The sequence below is a fragment of the Muntiacus reevesi genome, chromosome 7 (assembly GCF_963930625.1).
Source record: "Muntiacus reevesi chromosome 7, mMunRee1.1, whole genome shotgun sequence".
In the NCBI taxonomy this organism is placed as follows: domain Eukaryota; kingdom Metazoa; phylum Chordata; class Mammalia; order Artiodactyla; family Cervidae; genus Muntiacus; species Muntiacus reevesi.
In genome coordinates this window covers 70,564,900-70,577,689 of record NC_089255.1, presented here as the reverse complement: position 1 = coordinate 70,577,689, position 12,790 = coordinate 70,564,900, and positions in this window count along the sequence as shown.

Sequence of the window (12,790 nt, the reverse complement as noted above, 5' to 3'; positions counted from 1 at the left end):
TTCCCAGCATCAGAACCTTTTCCAATGAGTCAGTTCTTCACATCAGGTGGTCAAAGTATTAGAATTTCAGCTTCAGCATCAGTCCTTCCAATGAACACCCAGGACTGATCTCCTTTAGGGTGGACTGGTTGGATCTCCTTGCAGTCCAAGGGATTCTTAAGAGTCTTCTCCAACACAACAGTTCAAAAGCATCAATTCTTCAGTGCTCAGCTTTAGGATTGACTTATTTGAAATTAGAGTTTGGATTTCTTATAGTGAGAGGTTAATAAATATTGGCAGGCACCGTTCCCAGGAACTACATGAAGCTGCCTCACAATGTTAAGAGACTGACAGATAAACCTTCCCCATGGCCACGTTTTTAAAAAAAGAAAGCCTATAGTCTCTCTGCAAGCAAAGTAAGTATGCTCACTAGGATCCGGTGAACTGCTTACACTTAGACAGTAATTTGGAGGTAGCTAATTTTAAACTTTGCATTTTTTTTTTCCTGAGGTTGAAATTGAACCTTGGAAACAAAAAGAGAAATTTTTGTAACACATTTCTGAATTTTGCTTACATGAATCTTGTACATGCCATGCTTTGAGACTGGGAGATACCATATTTCTTTCATTCTAAGATATACCTTCCCCCATCCCCACATTTTAACATCTCTAAAATCAGGTTGTGTTTCAGTTTCCTGGTTTTGCACTATCCATGGCTTCTTACAGTTGCTATCACTTAGACTCACTGTCAGCCAGCCCACGGTCATGGTATGGTTGTCATTGTGTTGCACCATCATCATATTTTGGGGCAAAACACTGCATTGTGCATAATCATAGACATTGAAAAATCTGTCTCTAGAGGGATTAAGAAGAGTTGGGCTCTGGGTATGAAGACATGTTAGGGGAAACTTAGCCAGTTTAATTTTACATATACTTTCCTTTTTATTTCTGCACAAGTGGGACATAATAAAACTCTAAATAAGTGTAAAAAATGCCTTGAATAAGGATAAAATACAAAAATTTAAACATAAGGAGCTACTAGTTCCTCTTTTAATGGGCAGCAATTTTTTCATAGTGATACATAAAATAATGGGACATGTCATGATTGATGGCATCTTAAATTCAATGAATTATATGACACAATAACTGTGCACTGGAAAGAATGCTTCTGAATTCAAAACCAGATGACACAAGAAGGCATTAACTGAAAAGGCGTATTCACTCAATTTCCACTGTCTGGACTATCGATCAATTTTGAAAAGGAAATGGAATTTTAAAAATTCTCTCACTTCTCTGATGTACCCAGATATTAGAAGAATAAAACAATGTGGCAGATGCCAGCATGGATCATCCCCTCAGTCTTCAGCATCTCATTGTAATTACTGGATACAGGCCAACCAACCTTCTGGATCACAAAGAGTATAGGTGAGGGGCTCAGAGATCAAAGCCGACACAGAGCTCATCTGAAGCCCAAGTAATATACATCACTGGAAGGATGCACAGGGGAATACGGTGTGAGAAGAGTGAGAATATTGAAGTGTCTTTCTCAGTCCCTGCGGTCTCCTTTGGACCAGGAAGCTTCGCTGGACAGACATACATCACAGCTCTGTATATTACATCTCTCTGTGCTCTCTCAATACGAGTTGTATGTGAGTGTGTGAACTTGATGACCAAATATAAATCAGAGTTATTTCTGTTGACAGGAAATAAAGTTAGACCATCAGACATGCTCAGAGCCAATATCTGCTTTCATGTTTTTCAAAGTTATGGGGAAAAGATGGCTCCCATTATTATGACTGTCTTGTCAGAGCTAAGACGGAGCCAATTCCATTCCACCTCAGTTCTTTTACTTAGCCAAGAATGGAAACCATACTGTGATAAAATATTGCCAAGAGAGAGTTCTAAATAAAAGCCTCCCAGTCAATTTAGATCCAGCTGGTTGAAGACTCACTTCAACCCCACCCTCTACCACCCTGACCAAGGAATCAGGTTTTTGCTTCTCCTTCAAAAATGTGTTTCTTGTTCTCCACCATCTATCCCCGCCCTCCTCACCTCACTCCTTAGCAAAGCTCATAGAATCAGATTTTTTTTTAACGTATGCAGACACAGATTCTTACGCCAATTTTTAGTAGCATAAAATGTACACAAATATGGGGAATAGTAGGTTTATAGCTGACTCAGGCAGATCAAGCTGTTTCTAGTTACACGTTTCTTATGAGACAAATCCTCTTCTGGCCCTTTGGAAGATACGCTTCCATCTGCCTTCGCTCTCCATCCCTGTTCCAGGGCTGAGTCAAGCCCCTGGTTCAAAGGCTGGTGAATAATTCTCCTTGTAATGATTAGTGTTTCCTTGCAACTCCACTATTCCTGTACCGCTGACTTCCTCGAGTTTGACAATTTTCCCACCTGACGGCTTTACACAGCTTCAGTGTCTATTGGGCACTGCATACTTTCTGAATCTGGAATATTTCTGAAAGCATTGCGCACGTGCCTGCTAAGTCACTTCAGTCATGTCTGACTCTGCGACCTTATGGACCGTAGCCCGCCAGGCTCCTCTGTCCATGGGATTCTCTAGGAAAGAATACTGGAGTGGGTTTCCATGCCCTCCTCCAGAGGATCTTCCCGACCCAGGGACTGAACCCATGTCTCTTATGTCTCCTGCCTTGGCAGGAGGGGTCTTTACCACTAGCACCACCTGGAAAGTGCTCTAAAAGCTTTTAGTCAATCTAAGCAAGTTGCTCAGTCATGTCTGACTCCGCAACCCCATGGACTGGAGCCTGCCAGGCTCCTCTGTCCATGGAGCTCTCCAGGCAAGAATGCTTGAGTGGGGTGCCATTTCCTTCTCCAGGGGGTTTTCCTGACTTGGGGATCAAACCCAGGTCTCCTGCACTGCAGGCAGATTCTTTACCATTTGAGCCATCAGGGAAGCATTCGTAATCTCTAAAATTCTCCCCAATCCTGGAGCACATTTCTTTCAAGTTCTAGTGCTCTTCTCCTAATCTCGTCTCATCCTAGGCAAACATTAACACAGGACACTGGTGAAGAAACATTTCAGTTTTGTGTTTTCAAACCCCAATGAAAACGAAGTGCTTTGAGTGATGGGGTGGTGACACCGATGAACGCTGACTCGGGAGAAGATCCTGTGCATGGCCGCTTTTTCGTCATGTGACTCCGGTAAATTATTTAATGTTTCATGCCTCTTCTGCAGAATGAGGCTGGTGGACTAAACCATTAGATGCCTTTCCAGTGATAGAATTCTGTGATTTGCGATTTAGATGGAAATTTTACAGTGGACTGGGCATAGGATTAATGTTTTGTTTTAATGTTGAAGGATTAATCATTCCCCTGGTGGTTCAGTGGATAAGAATCCGCCTGCCAATGCAGGGGACATGGGTTCGATCCCTGGTCCAGGAAGATTCCACATGCTGCGGAGCAACTAGGCCCGTGAGCCACAACTACTGTGCCCTTGTTCCAGAGCCAGAGAGCCGCAACTATCGAGCCTGGATACTGCAATTACTGAAGCCCAGGCACCTAGAGCCTGTGCTCTGCAACAAGAGAAGACACCGCAATGAGAAGCCCGCACACAACAACTAAGAGTAGCCCCTTCTTAGCGCAACTAGAGAAAGCCCATGCAAAGCAGCGGAGACCCAGCTCAGCCAAACATAAATAATTTAATTAAATTATACATAAAAAAATCATTCCCCTGAAATGTCTTCTGCAGGTTATTACTATTTTCATGAGTTGCTATTTGTAGCTGCTTTGCTGCACCCAGGGGAAAGTCCATGGTCAGACGAGTTCAAATAAGCTTTTTTCCCCTGCAGGACTTTTCAGAGCTTTTAGCTTACAGTTCTCCAGGAGTGAGATCAAACACTGCCAAACTATGCAAACATATTTGAGAAAGTACTTCTTGTTCAAACACTAGTCACTATCTTGTAGATACAGGGTTCTACATAAGGTGTCTTGGAGAATGGTGACCAGCGGTGGTTTCATGAGAAGAAATGCATTTGTCAGAATTGCAGGAGTTCATCACAGAGGAGAATCCTGTCGCTTTCCACTGCAATTTTTTAAATAGATTATACTGAGGTTTATTTTGGACTTGGTTTCTTCTAATCTCAACGTCTAAAATCTTTTTAATGATATGCATATTTAGTCCCAAGCATGCGGGGGAGGAGGATTTGGTATCTGTAGCCGTCTTAACCCTTTTCCTACTCAAGTCCCAGCCCAATTCACACTTGTCCATCCCTCCTTACTCCCCTCACAACACACACCCTGTCTTCTAAATTGCAAACCGAGCCTGCATCCTGGAAGAGCTAAAATCTAAGGAATCCAAGCCTCTATGTTTCACTGCCAAGCACTGTTCCAAGAAGTTCACTGATCTCTGAAATCCGCCAGCCCCTAAATCGCTGAAGAGGGTCAGAAGAGTTAAAAGATTCCAGATGGGGCCAGAGCAGCCTCTTCAATTTCTTCCGCCTCTGTTGTTCATTCAGAGGGTGTGACCTGTACAGGTCACTAAATCTCAGCGTGCTTTCAACTCCCCATTTATAAAATTTGGCTGATACCTATTGATTTCTAGAATGTTTAGGGATACCTGAATTCAAATCACAACAAATGGCAAATTCCCGACCTGATTTTTGTGTTATTACCCAGAGAGGTTGTGGGTACAGTTCAACAGTCAGAAAGCAGCATGAGTGAGAAGTTGCAGAAATTGACCAAATCAGGCATTCTTAGCTCTGGAATCCCTGCTACCCAATTAAATCTGCACATTCACATTGGGCAGCATCTAGTTTATAAAGGCAAATATTTAATTAGTGAGACCTAGGATCAGCAATACTACTTCTAACACATGTAACAAGATATCTCAAACTTGGGAAGCAAACCCTGTAAACTTAAACTACTACAAAATTATAAAGTTTAACATAAAAATGGAAAATCTTTAAATGGCTGTTTTGTGCAATGTTCTTCACAGACAAGACTGCCACACAATGGAACTGTATAACGACTAGCAGCGGGCACTCCAGGAAGATAAAATAAACTGGCTTTATGGACCCGAGGAATTGATTTTTAATGAGATTCTGCTTGGCTGTAATGGCATCCTGAGAGAGTGATCTAGTTTCTACAGCCTCTGGTATATAGTTATAAGGTACAGAGCAGTACTTGCTTAAACAAGTCCCATGCATTTGCTCTTTCAGAATATGAGATGAAATAAAATAAGGATGCTATTCTAATACACCCCAGAATGGCATGTGCACACAAGTGTATGGGTACATGCTACTATATACCTTCTGACACTATTCCCAAAGCATTACCTGCTTGTATACTCTGAATTTTAAAGGACTAAAATCCTAGAAGTGATACACATGCTTAACTTTTCTATTTTTCTCTACCAGAGTATAAGGACTCACCCATAAATTATTACATAGACTTTATGGATTCTTTCATGCTCCATAACTTGGGCTTCATGCCAACATTTATGTTTGTATATGTATTTATATTATATATATGTATAGAGGTGGATACAGATAAGAATAAGTAGAGGTATTGATAGAGATATGGTTATAAATTACAGACGATATAGAACAGAGAAGGAAGTGTAACATATTGGTTAAAATATGTTAACCAATTTTAAGCTTTAAATCTTGTTTCTACCACTTCCTAGCTGTGTACTTGGATATATTAATTTACTTCTCTGAGCCCTAATATTATCTTCAATATGTGGCTTAAAATCCCTATTTCATAGGCTATAGTAAAGATTAAATGACTCAGAGACATAACAATTTACATGAATCTCAGCAATATAATGTGAAAAAGTAAATGCCAAAAGACTATATAGAATATATTTTTTCATAAAGTTAAAGCTAAGTAACATTTAAATCTACATGTACAATAACTCACAAGCTTTAATGAAACTGTATGTAAAAAAGGAAAGAAAAGGAATGGTAAACACAGAGTTCAGAGGATGGTTACCTTGAGTTGGGGGAAGTTGGGAAAATGGGAAATAGAATTATATAGCTAGATAATAGGTTACAGTCAAGGTTCTAGTTAGTTCTTGGGTGAAGGTCTTACAAGTATATATTATGAATAACTAACTAACTGAATAAAACTAGCTATGCATGGACCAAAGATAAGAATATGTCATGAACCAAGGAATAGAGCTAATCCAATTTTATGCACTGGAATGTCAAAGAAAAAGGGAAGGATAAATAGATAACAGAAGAAAGTGATTAGCACAGTGCTTGGTACACAGTAAGTACTCAATAAACGTTCAGGTAGCTGGCTAGGGACTTCTATATCCACATACATTGCATCCTTATTGAGTTTCACATCCCCCAGCATCTCTGATTTCCCCTCATTTCTTCTATTTCCTGATTTCCTCATTCATTTCTTTTTCCTGGTACAGCATCTGTACTCCCCAAATTCTTCACTTTTTAATTTAAAAAAAACTTGAGAGATAATTAACACACAGTACCACATACAGGTCTTAGGTGTTCAGTTCAGTGTGTTATGCCAATTGTATTCACAAACACAACCATTTAAAACAAGATATAGAACATTTCTATCATCTCCGATAAGTTCCTATGTGACCCTTTACAATCAATTACCCCCATACCAGAGGCAACCTTTTTGACTTCTGACTTCTATTATTGTTGATTAATTTTGGCCATTCATGGATTTCATATAAATGAATTATGCAGTATATACTCTTTCAAATCCCCCTTCTTTGGATCAGCCTAATGCTTTTAAGATTCCTCATATTCTTGTGTACCAGTAGTATTTTGTTAAATGCATATATTACAACTTGATTATCCTTCCTCTTGTTGATGGACAACTGGGCTGTGTCCAGTTTGAAACTGTTATGAGTAATGCTACTATGAACATTGCCATGTAATTATTTTTGTAGATGTATCTTTTGATTTCTCTTGGGTAATCCTTAGGAGTAGAATTGCTGAGTTGTAGGATAGATGCCTGCTTATCTTTTTGAGAAACTGCCATTTTTTTTCAATGTGGTTAAAAAATCATTTCAAATCCTTAAGCTTGTAACATCTAATTCCACTGAACGCTGATTAAGTAACCATACTGGCAACGACCCATTTGTGTCTGGTCCCTGTCTTTTATCAACTCCAAAATGATTCCCAGGCCAGTAAAACAAATTTGAAAAAGAAAGAGATGAATGTAAAGAGCAATAGGTGAATGTAGACTTGTCTGATGGTAGAATGTACAAAATGGAACAGCAAGAAAGCGCTTCCCTGCTGATTCAGACCATGAAACGAATCATTTTTAAGACTGCATACTACTTGAGTGAAGTGTGAGCCTAAATCATAGGTTCTCCAGCTGGGTGGATGAAGCTCTTGGCTTCAACAGACAGACTGAATAATCTTTGGGGGGTAGGGGTGGCTGACGGATGGTAGGGACATTAATTGCTTTCCATTGGCTGGTTGAGTTGGTTGTAAAGGGAAAGACCTGCCCTCGCCCGAAAGAGCTTACATCTGTTTCTCATACCGCTCAGCCACCCGTGCTGCTTCAACCGTCTCCTACTGCTGGCCAGGCTACCACTTTATTGATTTCTCCCCCTGCCCTTTTAAAAAGATGAAAGTTCCTAAGAGCTTTTTGTATGCAATATGTGTGTTTGTATGCATGCACGTGCATGTTGGTGACAATGGCTTTGGTTAGCAAACTGAACAGCAGCGAGGAACCATCGGGTTTGTTGTGTGTGTGGGTGTGTGTGAGTATTTAACCAATTACTCTAAGATTGGGCACTCCCAGTGGCTGAGCTGGCAGAAGCATAACAATTAGATGTGATGACAACAACTTAAAGATAATTAGTTGACAATGACTTGAGACCTCATTAATCCCTTTAACACCTCATGGTTTATGATTAAAATGAAATACTTGGAGACCATTTTAAGGACATCTTGTCTCACTACCAGCAGCTATTAAGGTAGAGCTACAATATTTGATATTCTTTGATATGGCTCCCATTCTTTATAACCATGAACAATAATTATTCAAAACAGTTATCATTATTCTATAGACATCAATGGATTAAGGATCTGTGTTTGTACTCAGAAACCTATTCTTTCACTTCTTTCCCCAACAGTCTCCCAATCTCATTCAGCCTTTCAAGTAAATGATGGTCAAACTTTTTAAAGTCAGCCCCATTGTCCTTATAAATTACATGGGTTGATGACGTCAACTGTGATTTTTACTGAAATCGCAATCCAATTGGGAATTTACAAGTGGAGGATTCCACCATGAGAACTCACAGGTGTGTGTATGTTTAGATGAAACTGGGATATTTCACAAACCTGCTAACCTCGGGCTTCAATAAACAAATGTTTTTCATTTTTCTTGATGGGTCCTCAATAAATATTTAATAGATGAATTGATGCTGAGATTCCAATATCTTCCAAACTTTGTTCAGCTTCATGTTGCCTCTAAAATAGACACCATTTAAAACACTGGAAGTGAAACCTAGTGGTTCTATCCTTCATTACGAAATATTTCTTAGGAAATAAGTTTCGGTGCTTCTGGGACAATCTGATTATAATACATATTAAACTGCAAACATCAGACAACGTTTGAATTTGTAAGGAGGTTTGAAATAAACTTTATTTGATTATAAAATGTTGATCACCTATAAAACTATAGTCTCTTTTTAAGCTATAGTCTTAATATCAGTTGTACTATTTAGATACATAATCAGTTGTACTGTTTAGACATTACAACCAATTATTTGATGTGGCAGTTTCATACTAATAAGGCCAATACTGCTAAGCTTTTCCATTTTCAAAACAATGATCTGTAACCTTTTGGGGGGGGCGGTCACAGACCCATTTTAGAATATGCAGAAACTGCTGATCTGCAAAAAACCTCTGTTCACTTACATGCCAAGTTGATAGAATTTGCTGGGATCTATGGATTCCCGATTAATATTCTTTTATCATCAGTGATATAGAGGTGATTTTAATCTTCCAGACATGTTAGTGACAATCTATAAAACAAAAGAAGGGGAAATGGACCATTTACGAACATATTGTGTTCAAGTTAAAACTGTTAGCCAATCAGAAAAATGGTGTCTTATTATAAAATAAGGTCAAGTGTGCAGTGAAAAGATTCTATTGACTAGAGTTCTGAGCAAGAGCTTGTCACAATATAATCTATATGACTCCAACAAAATTAAGAGAGATGCTTGTTTAAAATGCATATACTCCAGCTCCATTTTTGGCCAAATAAACTAGCATCTCCTGTGATGGGAGCTGGCGTCCTATAGCACAGTCGAACTAATTTCCAGGTGATTCTAATACACAGTTAAGACTGTCTCTTACATGCTCATTCTTAACACTTAGCTTATGTCTTTTGCAAAGTGCTTTATTTATATTAGTATTGTTAGTCAGTCATTGTGGATGAAGATCTTACATAAACATCCAGAAAATGCTTTTGATAACTCCAATTTGGATAGTGGATGTCATCAGGGAGAGAGCCCTTGGAAGGCAGCTGCAAACAATTGTCACTCCACTGCACTTACCATCAGAATCAGGCCACTTTAGATTGGCCCATCACATTGTTTCATTTTTTGGTACTTAGTCATTTGTTACAATAAAAATTAAGTTACAGGGAAGGAACACTGTGACAGGATAATGGACTCCTGCTCAGAAGAAACCAGCCTGCCTCCAATTCATCACGGCTTTTATAGTGCATTAGAAGACATTACAGTGACAACATCATTCCTTTGGGGCAGGAAGAAAAACCAGATTGAGTGGAAAAGAGGGAATTTACTTCATGAACTTGGCAAAAGTGAAATAAAAATAGAATCCCGGGGAGGTTTAAATTGCCATGTTCAGCAAAGGACAAGGGAAAAGCTAACCATCTCTGAGGCTAACGTTCCAACATGTTAAAAAAAAAAAAATTAGCTTAGTTCACCTTGCATCACATGAGTAGTTTGTGGGTTAAAATGAAATGGTTGCCTAAAGGAATAACAGAGAGGCATGGGAGAAAATGGGCAAAGTTAAGGCAATTTAAAATGATTAAAGCCCACAGAATATTTTGCAAATATAAAATCCCGGAGAGAAGCTTAATAATAATATTTGTCCAATGGACTGAGCCAAAGATATCTATATTGTCTCGGTATTTTAATTGGAGGCCTGAAGTATCATTATAAAATCATAAGAAATCGTGTCTGTGTTCTCATAAAAGTAAAAATGGTTGTTTGATGTTAGAAAGCAATGTTTTGAAAAGTAGGAGCTAAAGGAATAGCATTGGGTAGGCAAGTCTGGCAATTTAGACTTGGGAACTTAATAACTTTATAGTATTTTTACTATTACACCCACACTAGGTTAAGCCTGGGGGCGGGGAGGGGGGAAGAAAGGAGAGGGTACCAGGCAACTTGGTATAATGGAAACAATGTCTTCCTTCTCTAATTTTTTTTTTAAGTGCCATTTTTCTAAACTACACTTTTTTAGAAAGTAATATTTTTTTTTTCTTTGTAGATCTCAGATCTCTCCGGTGGGGCAACGTGGGGAGGGGAGATTCTGGTTTTCTCCTTAATAAAATCTTTAATTCACTTAAGAATCAATTTGAACAAAAATCTGTGTGGTCTCATTTTCTTCCCCTGTCAATCTGTGTTATTTCCAGGGTGAAAGGTAATTTTGTCCGTAAACAAGGTTTCTATCACACATTTCTAATTTTAACCTATTTGTCTCCATTTGATTTACATTGGGTCTAGAGCAAATTAACTATTGTGAGCTTTTATTGAAAATTAATTAGGTGGCTAAAGTGCCCATGGCAGTCTCTGCCAGTGCACGTTTCTCTCTGGGTCGCCAGCCTTCTCCAGTTAAAACACCTCGCAACTTAAAATATCCATAAAATGAATGATATAATTAGTTCCAGAGTGGAACTCAATCTCTTTGAAATCAGATGCTTTCTTCTAGTGCTGAAGGGCCATGCTATAGCCAGCATTTTATGGTATCAGGGGATTTTCCTGGGGGTAAAGAATAGCTCATTGCAGCTGAATCATCTCACGTGACTTAGAATAGGAGTCCCTGTGGTACCAAATACAGTTGCATCTCTGATCAGATTCCTAAGTCAAAGCAAGGAGAAGAGGGAAGCTGGGCTTTACCATACTGTAAATATAAAAAACAAGCTTACCCATGAATGTGTGTGTGTGTGTGTGTGTGTGTGTGTGAAGAAAGAGAGATCTTATACTTAAGAAAAGCCAGGATGTAAATGTGATTTATTGTAAATAGTTCCACAACATTAAAATGAGTTTTTATTTTCGATGTATGCTGCTTCAAAGAAGAGCTCTGTGGGCTCATAAAAATGCAGAGAACAAATAGGGGCCTCTAAGTCCAATTTATATGCCATGCCCACTGTGCACTGAGACACATATAATCTGTAAAATGTCAGCTTCAAAGTTCCACCGAAATGGGTGTTAACCCTGACCTCTGGCCTCGCTGCCTCTGGCTGGGCCTGCGTGCTTTCTTTACCAGCTGTTTTAGATAAATGTGTTCCATTTTTAAGAGATTGTCTCAGCGTTTTTTTTACATGAATAGTGGTAATATTATTAACTCTCACTGGAGAAACCACCTTTTCTAAGAGGGTTTTACAGAGGAACCAATCATTTCATGCCCCATGCAGAGAGGAGTGGATTAATAAATATGTCATTGTCCTGAAAATATTTAAACAACACTGGGAGAAAAGAGCAAGACACACAACAAAAGGGACGCATATTAGTAGTGTTTCCTGTCAAAATACACAGAGGAAGCACTTTATTTGGACCATTTTCTCCATAAAGAGACATGGCGGGCCAAAATAAACACAGTGAAGGAATCTGGTTTATCCCACTTTGGAGATTGGAGACCATCAGCTCAACCAATGTTATGAGACCAAAACCAGGTTTTCTCTCTTGAGGCTGCTAAGTAAAGCCATCGACAGAGGCAAGTAGATAGACTTAGTGGATCCACAGTGCATGGTTAAGAGGTACACACTGGTACCATTTCTTACAGGGCTGAGCAAAATAATTCACTTACAAGGCTCAATAAGCAGAAAATTCAGAGACACAAACATATATAAAATTTTCATGTAGGGGATTTACCCAACCAAGACTATAAACAAAGGTTTCAGAGTCTGGGGATGTTTTTCCATTTCCACAGAACAAAGTAAATCCTGACAATGTTTACTGAGTGATTCCAGGATGCCACATAGTTCTTGATGGGAAATGGGTTTAAAGACATGTTTGTTGTTCAGTCACTAAGCTGTGTCGGACTCTTCTCAGCCCCATGGACTACAGCACACCAGGCTTCTCTATTCTTCACCATCTCCGGGAGCTTGCTCAAACTCATGTCCATTGTGTCAATGATGCCACCCAACTGTCTCATCCTCTGTCGCCCCCTTCTCCTCCTGCCTGCAGTCTCTCCCAGAATCAGGGTCTTTTCCCGTGAGTTGGCTCATCAGGTATCCAAAGTATTAGAACTCCAGCTTCAGCATCATTCCTTCCAGTGAATATTCAGGTTTGATTTCCTTTAAGATTGACTGGTTTGATCCCCTTGCAGTCCAAAGGACTCTCAAGAATCTTCTCCAGCACAATTTGAAAGCATCAATTCTTCGGCACTCAGCCTTCTTTATGGTCCAACTCTCACATCTGTACATGACTACTGGAAAACCACACCTTTGTCTAAACAGACTTTTGTCAGTAAAGTGATGTCTCTGCTTTTTAAAACTCTGTATAGGTTTGTCATAGCTTTCCTTTCAAGGAACAAGTGTCTTTTAATTTAAGGATAATTTCTACTAGCCTAAAAAATTGCCTTTCCAGGATCAAA